This window comes from Chrysemys picta, chromosome 5, assembly GCF_011386835.1.
Source record: "Chrysemys picta bellii isolate R12L10 chromosome 5, ASM1138683v2, whole genome shotgun sequence".
In the NCBI taxonomy this organism is placed as follows: domain Eukaryota; kingdom Metazoa; phylum Chordata; order Testudines; family Emydidae; genus Chrysemys; species Chrysemys picta.
The window spans coordinates 45,237,092-45,249,862 of record NC_088795.1 but is presented as its reverse complement, the minus strand read 5'-3'; positions in this window follow the sequence as shown (position 1 = coordinate 45,249,862).

Genomic DNA, 12,771 nt, shown 5'->3' with positions numbered 1-12,771 from the left:
CTGTCATTTCAAGCTTGCTGCGTCAAAGTGAGTAATTAGGCTTGGGTATGTATTTCACTGAAACCTTTTTTTTTTTTTAAATCAAATGCAGCTTTTCAGTGTTCCAGAAATTTCCAGCAATAAATCATTTTAAAAATATTGAATTATCTTGCATATATTCAGTACACTGGGATTTTTCTGCAAGTCACATTTGCTTAAAATAATTACCATAAAATAACATGAAAAATGATGTTTTACATCATTTGTTTTACAAATAGCAGAAATATCCTGAAAAACTGTTTTTTTAATCATCAAATTTGGTTTAGAAAACTTCATGACTTGTCTGACTGTACGGTATTTAAGATAACAAATGACTAATACAGCTGAATTTTTACTTCTATAAAACTTCATTAGGTTTCAATAAGTGTTTTCTCCCTGTGATTATAGGACTGGGTTTTACAGAAATTAGAGCAATAGCGATTATCATCATCATAATTGCACTATATTTTGAGAATGTTTGAGTGATTGCAGTTTTCTTTGGATTTTCCCCCATTAGGAGTTAATTCTGGCATGGATGCACCACCAGGGAACAAACTTGAATTCCTTGCATGCTCAAAATTCTCTTTCATCAGAAACCATGGGCCAAATTCAGACCTGGTGTAAGAGGACACAACCCTTTCAAAGTCACTTGGCTTGCATTTGGTTACATTAAGGCTATATGTGACTCCCTAATGCTTATTAATGTTAATGAGAGTCACATGTACACAGTTATAGGCAACGGAGAAACTCCCTCATTAAGAATAAAGCCCAGGATTATTCCTATAAAGGTGATTAGAAACCATGAATTGCTCAAAGTCCAGTGAAGTGAAACTTGCTTTGGAAAAAACCTCATCTTGAATTTTCATGCCTGATCTTTTTGTGGTTTCTCCTCTATGTGCAGTTTAATGGATGTTGTAGTCAAAACATACGTTTTCCTTGTTACCCTACATATTTCTCTAAGTTTAGAAACTTTAGTTGTCTTTCTGTTTAATAGTTCCTATTTATGGTTCACATGCAAAACAATCATTGGGGATTTGGAACGTTTCCTATTGTCTGGCTGTTGTCTGTGATGTATGAAAACAGAAAACATCTTGAATTTTATAAGCTAAGGTAATCATGTAGGACTGATGATAATATCTTATTTTGATTAGTAATGGTATGGCATGAAATTCATCAGGATATTATCATATAATCAAGATTACGCTATCTTTTCTGGGAAGAGATAATTTTTCATCTAAGAACTGTATTCTACAATTTTTTCCCCCCACAGGATCTTTTTTGTCACAAAGAGATAATATTTTTCCCATTTCTAAGTAGCTTATTTCTGAATATGGGTCCCTAAACAAAGTCCAGGTTTCCAGTTAATTTGTACATAGGACAAACTAATACCATTAGCTAAATTTCCTTTATTTTTCTTTCAAGAAATATGTATTACATTAAAGTCTATTAGTATGGTTGCTAAGGTGTCCCTTGATCCAGTAATTCTCCTCTCATTCCCTTCATCTGATAGACTTTTAATTGTGTTGTAATCTCTGAAAGTTAAGACCTCTTGAGGGAGTTAGAACTGGAAGATCCACAAAGTAGGTGAAGGGAGTGGTCTTTCTAGCTCTCACTTGGAGACTGAAATACTTCACTTTCCTGAAAGTTCTTAGTCTGAATACATATGCACTTTAGTACCATGATATCAGCTGTCAGTACTATCACAATAATACTGTTATGGCAGAAGTCACTAGATGGTGCTGTTACACATCGTCTTGCAAGTTATTTTCCTTAATATGAAAGCAAGTTTTTAGTTGTTGAAGAAATGCTGTATTATTAGTTTTGTTATGCAATGGTCTTTTGAAAGAAGCTGTGTCAGATATCAGAGAGTTTGCTCTCTGTTTAGTCTCAACATTTGGAGGCATTTCTCCGGCAGTATAGCTTCCTGGGAACCATGACTGGTGCGTGGGCTGAGATTTCTAGAAGAAGGGCTTGCCTGTATGCGGTTTGTCAATGCCTCTGCTCCAAGAGTAATATATATGTGTAAATAAAGCAATTACACTCAGACTCCTATTCACTGATTTTTTTCTCTACCAGGAAGCTGACCTATAAGGCCACAAAATTCTGCATCCGCTTAGCAGAGCGTGACACTGGTATCCAAAGAAGGGGAAAAATACCATAATTTTAGATACAGCCTTTTTAAAAATTGATCAGTAAAAATCAGCTTTCACATTTTTGCTAGTCAAAAATAGTCAAGCTAACCTGATGTCTGAAGATATTTCTTTTTTAGTTTGCATTTTGGAGAGGCTGGGGATCTCTTTGTATTTTTTGTTCAGTTTCTTTGCGCTGATTTTGCTATTTTATTTGTTTTTGAGGCCTTGTTAGCTTTTAATTTTTGTTTTGTTTTTTTTGTACACAGCTCAGAGGCCACAAGTTTATATATTAAAACACTTTTATAAATAAAAATATAATTTTTTATTAATTTAGATGCCAAGTTTCAGGCTGGAATAACTTTTTTCAAATGAATTATACGTCATTTAAAAAGTTTGAAATATAGTAATACATTGGCACCCTGTATTAAACATATACAAGTCATTAAAGGACCAGTATTTTTTTTTTTACTTGAAGTGAATAATGCTGCACTACTTTTCTACTATTGGACCATCATCTATGCTTTACTATAACAGTGGTCAGGGCTAAGTGTCCGTTGCACTACAAAGTCAAATGTCCTTTCAGTAAAGAAGGACTTACTTTCAATTTTCAAACAATCTTAAACCAGATACAGGTATTTGAGACTTGTTTTTGCACCTGTAGAGCTAGATAAAATTTATACCCCCAACTCTGTGTGCCTGTGGGGGGGAGCTGATGAGGTGGCAGTAGTGAAACCTTGTAAGAAATGTAACTTTTGAAACAAAACATTGTCAAGGGAAGCTAAAGTATTTATTTTCCTTCTATACATTTAAAATATAGCTAAAATGTGTATTTCTGAGAAACATGGGAACAGCAGGTAAAATAGTCACTGAAGACAGTTAAGACTGCAATTCAAGTCTTAAATAAGTCCACAGCAGGTGACATTGGATTAAATCTTATAGAACTAGAACAGACTTCCCGAGACTTCCTGGGCAGCTTTTTGAGGACATCTTCCTGCTGCAGGACTACTGTTATGTCCCAAATCCAATCAACTGATCTTGCCTTTTAATTTAACTACAATGACTTTAAGGGGATGAGATCAGAGAGGAAGGATGATCCAGTGGTTTGGATGCTTTCCTAGTACTCAGGAGACTTGGGAGACCTGTCATAGATTCCTGCTGTGACCTTGGGTACATCATTTAGTGCCTCAGTTCCTCATCTGTAAAATGGGGATAATAGTACTTCCCTATCTCTCAGGGGTTTGTGAGGATAGGCTCTTTAAAGATTGTGAGATGCTCAGATGCTACAGGAATAGGATCCATGTAAATACCATAAATAGATAAAAAAGACAATCTATTATTGAGAGGAGGGACTCTTGAAGTCACTGTGACTGACTTCCCACCAATGTGCCTCAACCTTGACTTGAAGGATTGAGAGAATAGTTTAATCTCCATGCCCATTCAGTCATTAGATTTCTTGTGGAGACAGCCAGCAAAGGTACAAGCTAGTGGCAATTGTGCTGATGGGATGTTTTGTTATATGTGGACATCTGCCTCTTAAATTGGACTGAGACTATACGATCAAGTTCATTTCACGTAGACCATCAGACATCAGCAACTGGTAAAAAATAAACCAAATAAACTGAAGAACTTTCAGTCATTATCAGATGGGGCAGAGATTTGAACTTGGATTACCACCTTACCAGGATTTAACTTGCTTAGCCGGGTTTTTTATAAATTTGCCAGTTGCCAGAAAAATAATTTAATCTGCCATTTTTTTTGCGTGAGTCTAAAGATTTGCATTATTATCACAATACAATGGGATATCTAATGTTAAATGTTTCTGTGTCCAGCTAAAGATGCTACAGTATTTCCACTTCTGCAGTTTAAATAAGAAAATAATGTTATCAGTCTTATCTATATGTGTTCTCTCTCTGTATGTTTTCTAAGTTAATTGTGTTGCTGAACTTTCACCATGTTTGAATAAAATAGTAGTTGGTTCCCTGAACAAGTGAACTGCTTCCTCATTACACCTATACATTTCCAACCATTTCAGTTACCCTCCAGTGAGTGATCCTTTTCTGTCATTTTTGTGAGAATTATGGTTGAGTTCCATAGTTGATTTTGACATAAATGGAATATTTGTCTTTCTCTTTTAATTCTTGTAACACAGGAATTTGTTAAACTGATTTTGGGTGTGTGTTTCAGTTTAGTAGTGCCCTTGTTATAGTTCAATTATCCAGTGCATAAACTAATTTAAAACCATTCTGCCTAATCCATAAATGCATTGTGAGTAATAGCTTAGAGATACAAGTTTTAAAATTTTAAAAAATCATGTTCCTAACCACCCCTCCAAACACATTACCTACGGTAAATTGGTACCAAAGCAATACAAAATATTTGAGAAAGAACAGAAAACTACTTTAGATTTAAGTTTTCTCACTTTATTATGAGCTAAAAAAATTGAAATGATGTAAGGTAAGGGGATTTTTTGGTGGGGGAAAGAGGGCCAATGTTACTACTGAAAATGAGACTGCCTGAACCAAAGCAAGGCACTATGTTCTTGATTTTACAATTTTAGAGGCATTCTAATGACATCTGTACCACAAGACCATAAATTCACTGTCATCAGTGGCAGTAGATATCCTTGACAGTAATGAATTATACACTTACATCATGTTTGTCTCTTTGAGGGATTAAGGGAGAGCACCTGAACTGGCACAATATGGACTTTGTATGATTTCCTACACCAGTGTTTCTCAACTGGTGGGTCACAATTCCCGCAGGGGTCATGGAAAGGCCATTGAGGGATTGTGAGGCATTGACAATTATATTGCAATCTAAAGCAAAGGAAATCTCACTCCATACTACCGTACACTTCAAAGGCAAGTATTCCCAGTCAGCTCTCAAAACATGCACACAAATTGAGCTACCTCACTCTGAATATATGAGGATCTTATACTTCTAGGTTTTATTTGTGCAATATCCCTGTACCTGAGAACAAATAAGCAAGCCCTGAAAATACTCTGATTCAGAAAGTGGCAGCTCAGCTGCTAAAATAGGAGACAGAATTACATCACTCTGTTACTTTGGTGTCTATGCTGTCTCTCCTTTGAAGATCTTCAGCCCCATGAAGTTTGCATTCCTGGTAGTAATCTTCAAGCTCTCAATGTGTTGGGTCCGAGCTATGTAGGAGCACTTGTCTCCCTTTTGACAACCAGGATCTTCCACATTTGCTGTGTTTCCCAGGAAGACTGGTGTGGTCTATGACAAGATTCAGACCTATGAAAGCTAGGGACTAATGCTTTTGGCAGTTGGAATACAGCAATGGGATTCTCTTCCTCAAGAGATCAGAATGACTTCAAATCTCACTGTCATCAGGTCTACCCACAAGCCCATTTCTTTGGCTCAGCTTTCTATAAGAGCAAGGATTATAATTTTTTAATCAGTGGTTCAAGCTGTCACAACCTTTCCTTCTCATTTTCCACATTCCATTCCAGCGACTACAAAGCATTCATCCTCGTCTAAATTCTCCTCTCAGGAGCAGTGTAACTGAGAGGATAATTTGTCAGTTTGTGTTTGGAGTGACATAGCTGGAACCCATTTCAAGCATTCTCAGAAAAATCCAGCTTGGCACCTTTCTGTTGTTGTTCTTGGTAAAAAGTTAATGAAGTCTACACTGGGCACTCATACCCTGATGGTGGGCTTGGGATGAATGACAGAGAGGTAGAACTAATGCTAGGCAGGTATTGGAGGGCAATTACAAAGAGCCTTGAATGTTTCTGCATTAGTCCTTGCCAAAAGCGTGCTAGAGGTCTTAGCTAAATCATATCTCTTTGTCTTTCATCTGTTTAAAATGAATGTGCAACCTGCAAAACACATACAGTAAGTCTCTTATAAGTAAGTTTATTTCTAATTGAAAATTAATTTTTTGGCTCAGATGGTCCGTTATAATGTAGAGCTAGCTTGTCAGTTTACAGGCAGCCCCGCGTAAGCGGGCCTGTGTAGCTGCACTGCCCTTGGAGCACACCCGGGAACAAATTGTGATGTAGAGAATCATAGTTCGGTCTCTGGTTCCCCTCTTGCTCTAGATTGTGTCCCTCTCCATGCTCAGCTCACTGTGGAATAGAGCCCAGGCTCTGCCCCCATGCTTTCTCCCTGCCCCAGGCATTGAGGGGGACATACACTCCTCTTCTCCTCCTGTGCTGTGAACACATTTAAAGGTCGCACACACAAGACAGTAAGGGTACATCTTAATCCTTTGCTTGGGCAGTGTAGGACAAGCCATGATCTTACCCTTATTTGTATAACCATTAAGAACTCTAGGACAGACTATGGAGCAAATATACCTCTACCCCGATAGAAGCAAAAAATCTTTACTGCGTTATAAGTGAAACTGCATTATATCGAACTTGCTTTGATCCACCGGAGCGCGCAAACCTGCCCCCTCGGAGCACTGCTTAACCCCATTATATCCGAATTCACGTTATATCGGGGTAGCGGTGTATTAATAATCTCAAATAAAGATGTATATTCTCTCTCTGTTGCAAGATTTACAAGGCATGAATCACAAAGTAACATTGAACAGTGTGTTTTTCATAAAACAATGGCATTCCTGAAATATTTGCATCCTTTTGCTCATAATTATTTCACTGCTGCTAAAACATACACTGTTTTGCTTTAACACCTGACACTGCCTTTCATGCACTCCTTATGTTCCCAGTAGGGATGAAAAACAGCCTTTTGTCCAAGAATTTTGCTTACTCCTCATTTCCATGTTCAAATTTAATTAGGCCCAAAGAGCCTGAGACTTCAAAAAGAAAACATCAACTTGTTTGCAGAAAAAGTAGAGTATGTGCCCCCTCCTTATCTTTTCCTACATCCAGTTTTCCTCTGCCACACTATCTCAGCTGATGCTGGTTCCTCAGCCTATTAGTAGTAGATGGTTCTAGCTACATATGAACCCAAACGCACAGCCAGTACTCAATCACTTTGAATTTGCTTGCAGCTAGCACTGACAATCCTGTCCTGGGGGGCCATTTTATCTAGCATGTCTATATGCAGACATACTGCACTCAGTTGGCTGTAGCATTTTGGCATTGACTTGCAAAGCTATTTCAAATCTTCCTTTTTCAACCATCTGTTTGTTAGATGTTTGAATTTAAAATAAAAAAGAACAAAAATCAAAGGGCTAGTCTGCTTTGTGCTACTTCAACCTTGGAAGCAAACTTAAACCTGCCTTAAGCATTCCCTTGGTGTGGGAATGCTATAGCAGGTGCCAGTGTAGCGGCCATGGGCTAAAGGGGATGTGGTTGGAATGCCCCTGCCCATGTGGAATCTCTGCCTGGCAGAAAAGTTCCTGCAGGCATATGAAGTAATGTAGAATAGCCACAAGGCTGCTCTGCTTTGCCCTGGGGACTGTAGACAACACAGAATGTCCCTGAGATCACTGAGCCAGAAAAGTACCTTAAAATCACCTTATCACCTTAGAGACTAACACATTTCTTTGGGCGTAAGCTTTCGTGGGCTATAATGCACTTCATCAGATGCATGGAATGAAAAATACAGTAGGCAGGTATAAATATACAGCACATGAAAAGATGGGAGTTGCCTTACCAAGTGGGGGGGGGCGTCAGTGCTAACGAGGCCAATTCAATCAGGGTGGATGTGGCCCATTCCCAACAGTTTACATCTCCCAGTAATGGCCCCTTTATTCTCTTAGCTGCTTTGAAGGTGTGTACACATCAAGCTATTTGATCGCTTAGTCCTCCTTTTGTTTCCTGCTTAGAACAATCCTCAAGACCATTCTGACTTAACCCTTTGTGTTCAAATAGGCAGCAATGCAAAATGGAACAGGGAAACCAAGTCACACAAAATATTCATAAAAATAATAGATATCTCCAGTTCATAATACTTAACTCTTCACAAACATGAAAGTTATCCAGTCATTTATAGTCGTCCAGGAGAAACATGGTACACAAGATGTGAATTTCTAATGTAAAATGCAAGCTGCTTTTAAACAAAACTCAATACAACTATTCTGGCCCTTTCATTTATAATACGGAGCAAAATAGGCTACACACATTTCAGACATACAGTAGTGTAATCTTTAAATCCTTATCTTCTAGGTTCAATAGCTGCTAACACATCTGTTCTTTGGTAACTTAATCTCTTATTTATTTCTCAGAGGAAGGTAATTGCTCAGTATGAGCATATGGTGATTGGTATATTTTAATTAGTGACTGTATAATGTGTTATATAGTAAACCAGCAAGGATACCCAGAGATGCAAAATCAAGCTTAAGTGAGACCTCAGGAAACAGAAGTAGGGCTGGCCCCTTAGGGTCATGATCCTTAGGATTCAATATATATGCTCTCGGTAGCATGTAGCTACTAGCGGACAACCAGGCTCTGATGTCTGGATAAGGATTTCTTGGGCAGCTAGGGCTTAGCTCTAGGTAACCAAGATACATAGATTCTATGGTGGGAGGCTACTGATTTTCATTACCAAGGTCAGGAACCTGAATGCTGGAAGATCACTCACCTAAGGACTCATTTTATAGAATATAAAAGCTGCAGGCTGCTGGGAGGAACCTTTATGAATGCAGAATTTGATCCAGTAGTTTAAAACTGGCCATGTTTGTGTGAGTTAATTTTCCATCCCAAGTGTTTTACCTGGCCCTAACTAGGAGCTTATTGAAAGTCAAAATAATGCCACACATGTACAATATACAGAACCACCATCAGAGAAGAAGTATGGACACTGGGGGTGTGATTGTATTAGGCATAGAAAGGGAAAATAATGCTGACAGAGCCAATTGGCTTGCCTGGTTAAAAAACAAAACAAAACAGTAGTAGGACAAGGAGCCCTGGTCTTTCTCTATAAACTAAGGCTTTTTTTCCTTAAAGACCCAAGGCAGGAGCCCATGAGATGCCTGGATATGGTTCAAACCAGCTGCCTAGTATTTTCAGTTCCACTGGTGTTCAGTAACTTCTCTCATCCTAACAATACAGTACCTCACACAGCTCCAACTTTGGCCTTACTTGGCTCCGTGCAACGAGAGCTGTGCTTATTTTTCAGAGGGTGAAGAGCTGGGAATGAGAAAACACAGAAGGGTGAGGACAGCCACTTATTGTGTAATTTTGGTTAAAAGAAAGCTTTGCTTTTTCCACAGGTTTTTTTTAAAGAATAGCATGAAACATAAAAACAGGTCTCAACTGAATAAATGTGAGGCTGTTTGAACCTTAAGCACACAAAAAGTAACCAAAATGTCCTCTCAAATTTAAATATTGCCTTGGTATAAAGAAGATTTTTCCAGGGCATTTTAGCAGGTAGCACAACTGCAAAGCTGGTCTAGCAGCCACACTTCCCCAGAGAGTGAGACGGAATGGCTTTTGGAACCAGGCACCCCTTGATAAATTACATGTGAACTTCATCAGTGATTTTTACTGACAGCAGAACGATTTAAAGTATCCACTGATTGAACCTCTACAACAATAAAGAGTGCCATATGCATCAGATTTGGGTTTCAAAAGTGCTGATATCCACATTTAACCCAAACAGGCTTAATCCAATCTTGAAAAATTAATATAGTGCACAAATTTTTCTTGTGAGGTAATGTCTTTTCAGAGGTTATTTTTTACATGCAGATCATCATATATTAATGCATCCTGCTGCAATAGCAGAATGAATGTCTGTGCCTTAAAGAAATATGGTCTGTGCCAGGTACAGTATGCTATCTGTCCTGTGTGTTTTACTTTTTGGGGGGATGGGGTGGGAGGGTGCAAGTTATTCCTCTCCCTTTCCAGACATGGGAAATGAATGACCGGAAAAGAAGAGGCGGTGCTTAGTAAGCATAGAAGATTCTGCTCTATGGCATTTGTAGCCAAAGTAAACAAAGTAGAATAATTGCCACCACAGGCATCTAACAGTAGATCTGCCTCTTATTGATGTTGTTATTAAACTGCTATAAATGTTTTAGACTGCTGCTGGATATGAACCTCCCCACCCCAAGCTCCTCAGCTGCTGTCTGTCACTAACGGCTATTAAGTTTATCATTGAGCAAAATCAGACAGTGCAGGAAGCAGGCTGAACACTAATGTTAACCTCTAATATAGGTCTTAAATAGCTATTAAAAATATAGACTGCAGTGGGACAGGAAAGCAAGTTTACCTTAAATAAAATAAATACGACATGTTGACCTAATTTACTTAACTGTAGCTATTATGTGCTCTTCAGGGAGGAAGTCGGTGCACCAAAGTTTATGCAGGCAGGGAAAATGTAATTTACTTTTCCTGGTACAAATAGTGTAAAAGTTCTTGCTTCATTTAGGAAGCAAACCTCTGGTGCTTTACTTTGTCATAGGTGTTAATGCAAATGACACTATGGCTACTAGTTATGCAGATTACTTCTAGAATGACAATAGAGCTATATATAAAAAAAAGCAATCCCAAGCATATTATATCTCTGACTTGTTTGCTTCTGCATTTATATTTGGTGTATTTTTAAAATGGAGGCAAAAGAAATGCTATAGAAATGTGAGGATAATGAAAATAGATCTGCCATCTTGGGAGTTTCCCATATTGCCTGGGTTTACCTGAGGTTTTACAGGGCACTATATGAAGAAACATGCATAGCCCATTTCTGCTTCCGTCAACTTACTTCATGTTTCTCTCCAAATTTCTCCCAGCACACTCTTCATGCCAGCTTTCATGGTGGATCTAGCTATTGAAGCTTTTTTTTTTTTTTTTTTAAAGGTACAGCGCTTACCCAATGTGGAGGGGTCTTATAGAAAGTGGGGTCTATAAAGGGATGCAAGAGAGTCAGGAAAAGGTAGGGTGACCAGATGTCCCGATTTTATAGGGACAGTCCCGATTTTGGGGTCTTTTTCTTATATAGGCTCCTATTGCCCCCCCACCTCCTGTCCTGATTTTTCACTCTGGCTGTCTGGTCACCCTAGGAAAAGGTCAGGGGAGTGTATTGAAAGTACTGAATCATTCAAAGTGCTGAAGGAGGGCCTGTTTCAATTTCTTATGGCTGGCCCGTAAAATGTAGCAAAGTATGTTGATTTAAAGACACAGATATATAAAACACTTATGTGAATTGATTGTTTATGAAAATTGCTGGAATGATGACTGTGGAGACGTGATTTCTCTGCTTAATCATTAAAAAAGGGCCATTGAGCAAAAACAGTGCAAACTCCCTGTGGTGCCCCATTGTCATGTCTGAATTCTGAACTTGGAGCCCCCCCCGAGGGATTTGTGAGGCTAGATCACTGGTTTGGCTTCTCTGATGAGACTGCCAGAAAGGGAGCTAATTGGCAGGGCAATTTTTTGGTGTACATTTTTCCACTGGGAACTGGACTGAGGCCACATAGTTCCTTCATTGAATAGACATTTGATAGTAACTACTTTCAGTCATGAACTTGGGCTAGATTTGATCTTGTGAGCTAGAGATTAAAGGCTTTACAGTATGCATCTGATTACCAAGTGCCTCAAGCTATGCCCTATTTAGATAGCTTTAATAGCTTTTAAGCATTCTAAAGGCTTCATTTTCTGTGATTGCATTTTTACCTGCAAAATTTGTCTGCATTGTATGGATACAAAAATTTTCCTCTTTTATGTTTTGCACCTTCTGAAAACCAAAGGCTACTTTGAGGGAGCTGGTTAGGCTTTTAGACTGACTGGTTGATATCCACCCAAGTCATCAAAGTTTCTGAACTCACATTGTTTATTGAAAGAAATATAACTCATTATCACTTTTATAAATGTTATTAACTCATTAAACAAACAAAAATAAAATCAAGAAAACGTCATTAAACTAAGCTACTGTTAACAATACCAAATTAAGAATAAAGCATTACAACTATCAAATTGATATCAAATCAAGGTCAAATCAATATGATAGTCTCAACACTAGATTAGAATTAAATAATAAAATGAGTTAAATAATCAAATAAATACTAAAAATAATCAATTCTTATGAATTCTAAAGAAGATTCTATTTACTCCTCACATAGTACAAGAACCAGGGGCCACCCAATGAAATTAGTAGGCAGCAGGTTTAGAATAAATAAAAGGAAGTATTTCACACAAAACACAGTGGAACTCGTTGCCTGTGGAACTCATTGCCAGGCCAAAACTATAATGGGGTTCAAAAAAGAATTAGATAGGTTCATGGAGGATAGGTCTATCAAATGGCTATTAGCCAAGATACTCAGGGATGCAACCCCATGATCTCGGTGTCCTAGGTTCTGACTGCTAGAAGCTGGGAGTGGACAACAGGGTATAGATCACTCGATTGCATGTTCTGTTTTTTTCCTCTGAAGCACCTGGCACTTGCCACTGTTGAAAGATAGGATACCGGGCAAGATGAACCATGGTCTGACCTAGTATGTCCATTCTTATGTTCTTAAGGTAGCTGTCCATTTGGTTATAAATTCCAACTAAAGAATGTTACCAAAGTCAACCAAATCTATAACTAAACCCAAATTATTATCTCAGGACTGAACTCCCCACCTCAGAGCTAGTTATAAAGCTTCCCTTTAAGAATGCTAATCTTGAGTTGAGGGTAAACCTTTTCTTCCCCTCCACAACAGAGATATTCTAATATAGACTTACAGGAGACTTTTTGAATGTTCTTGATA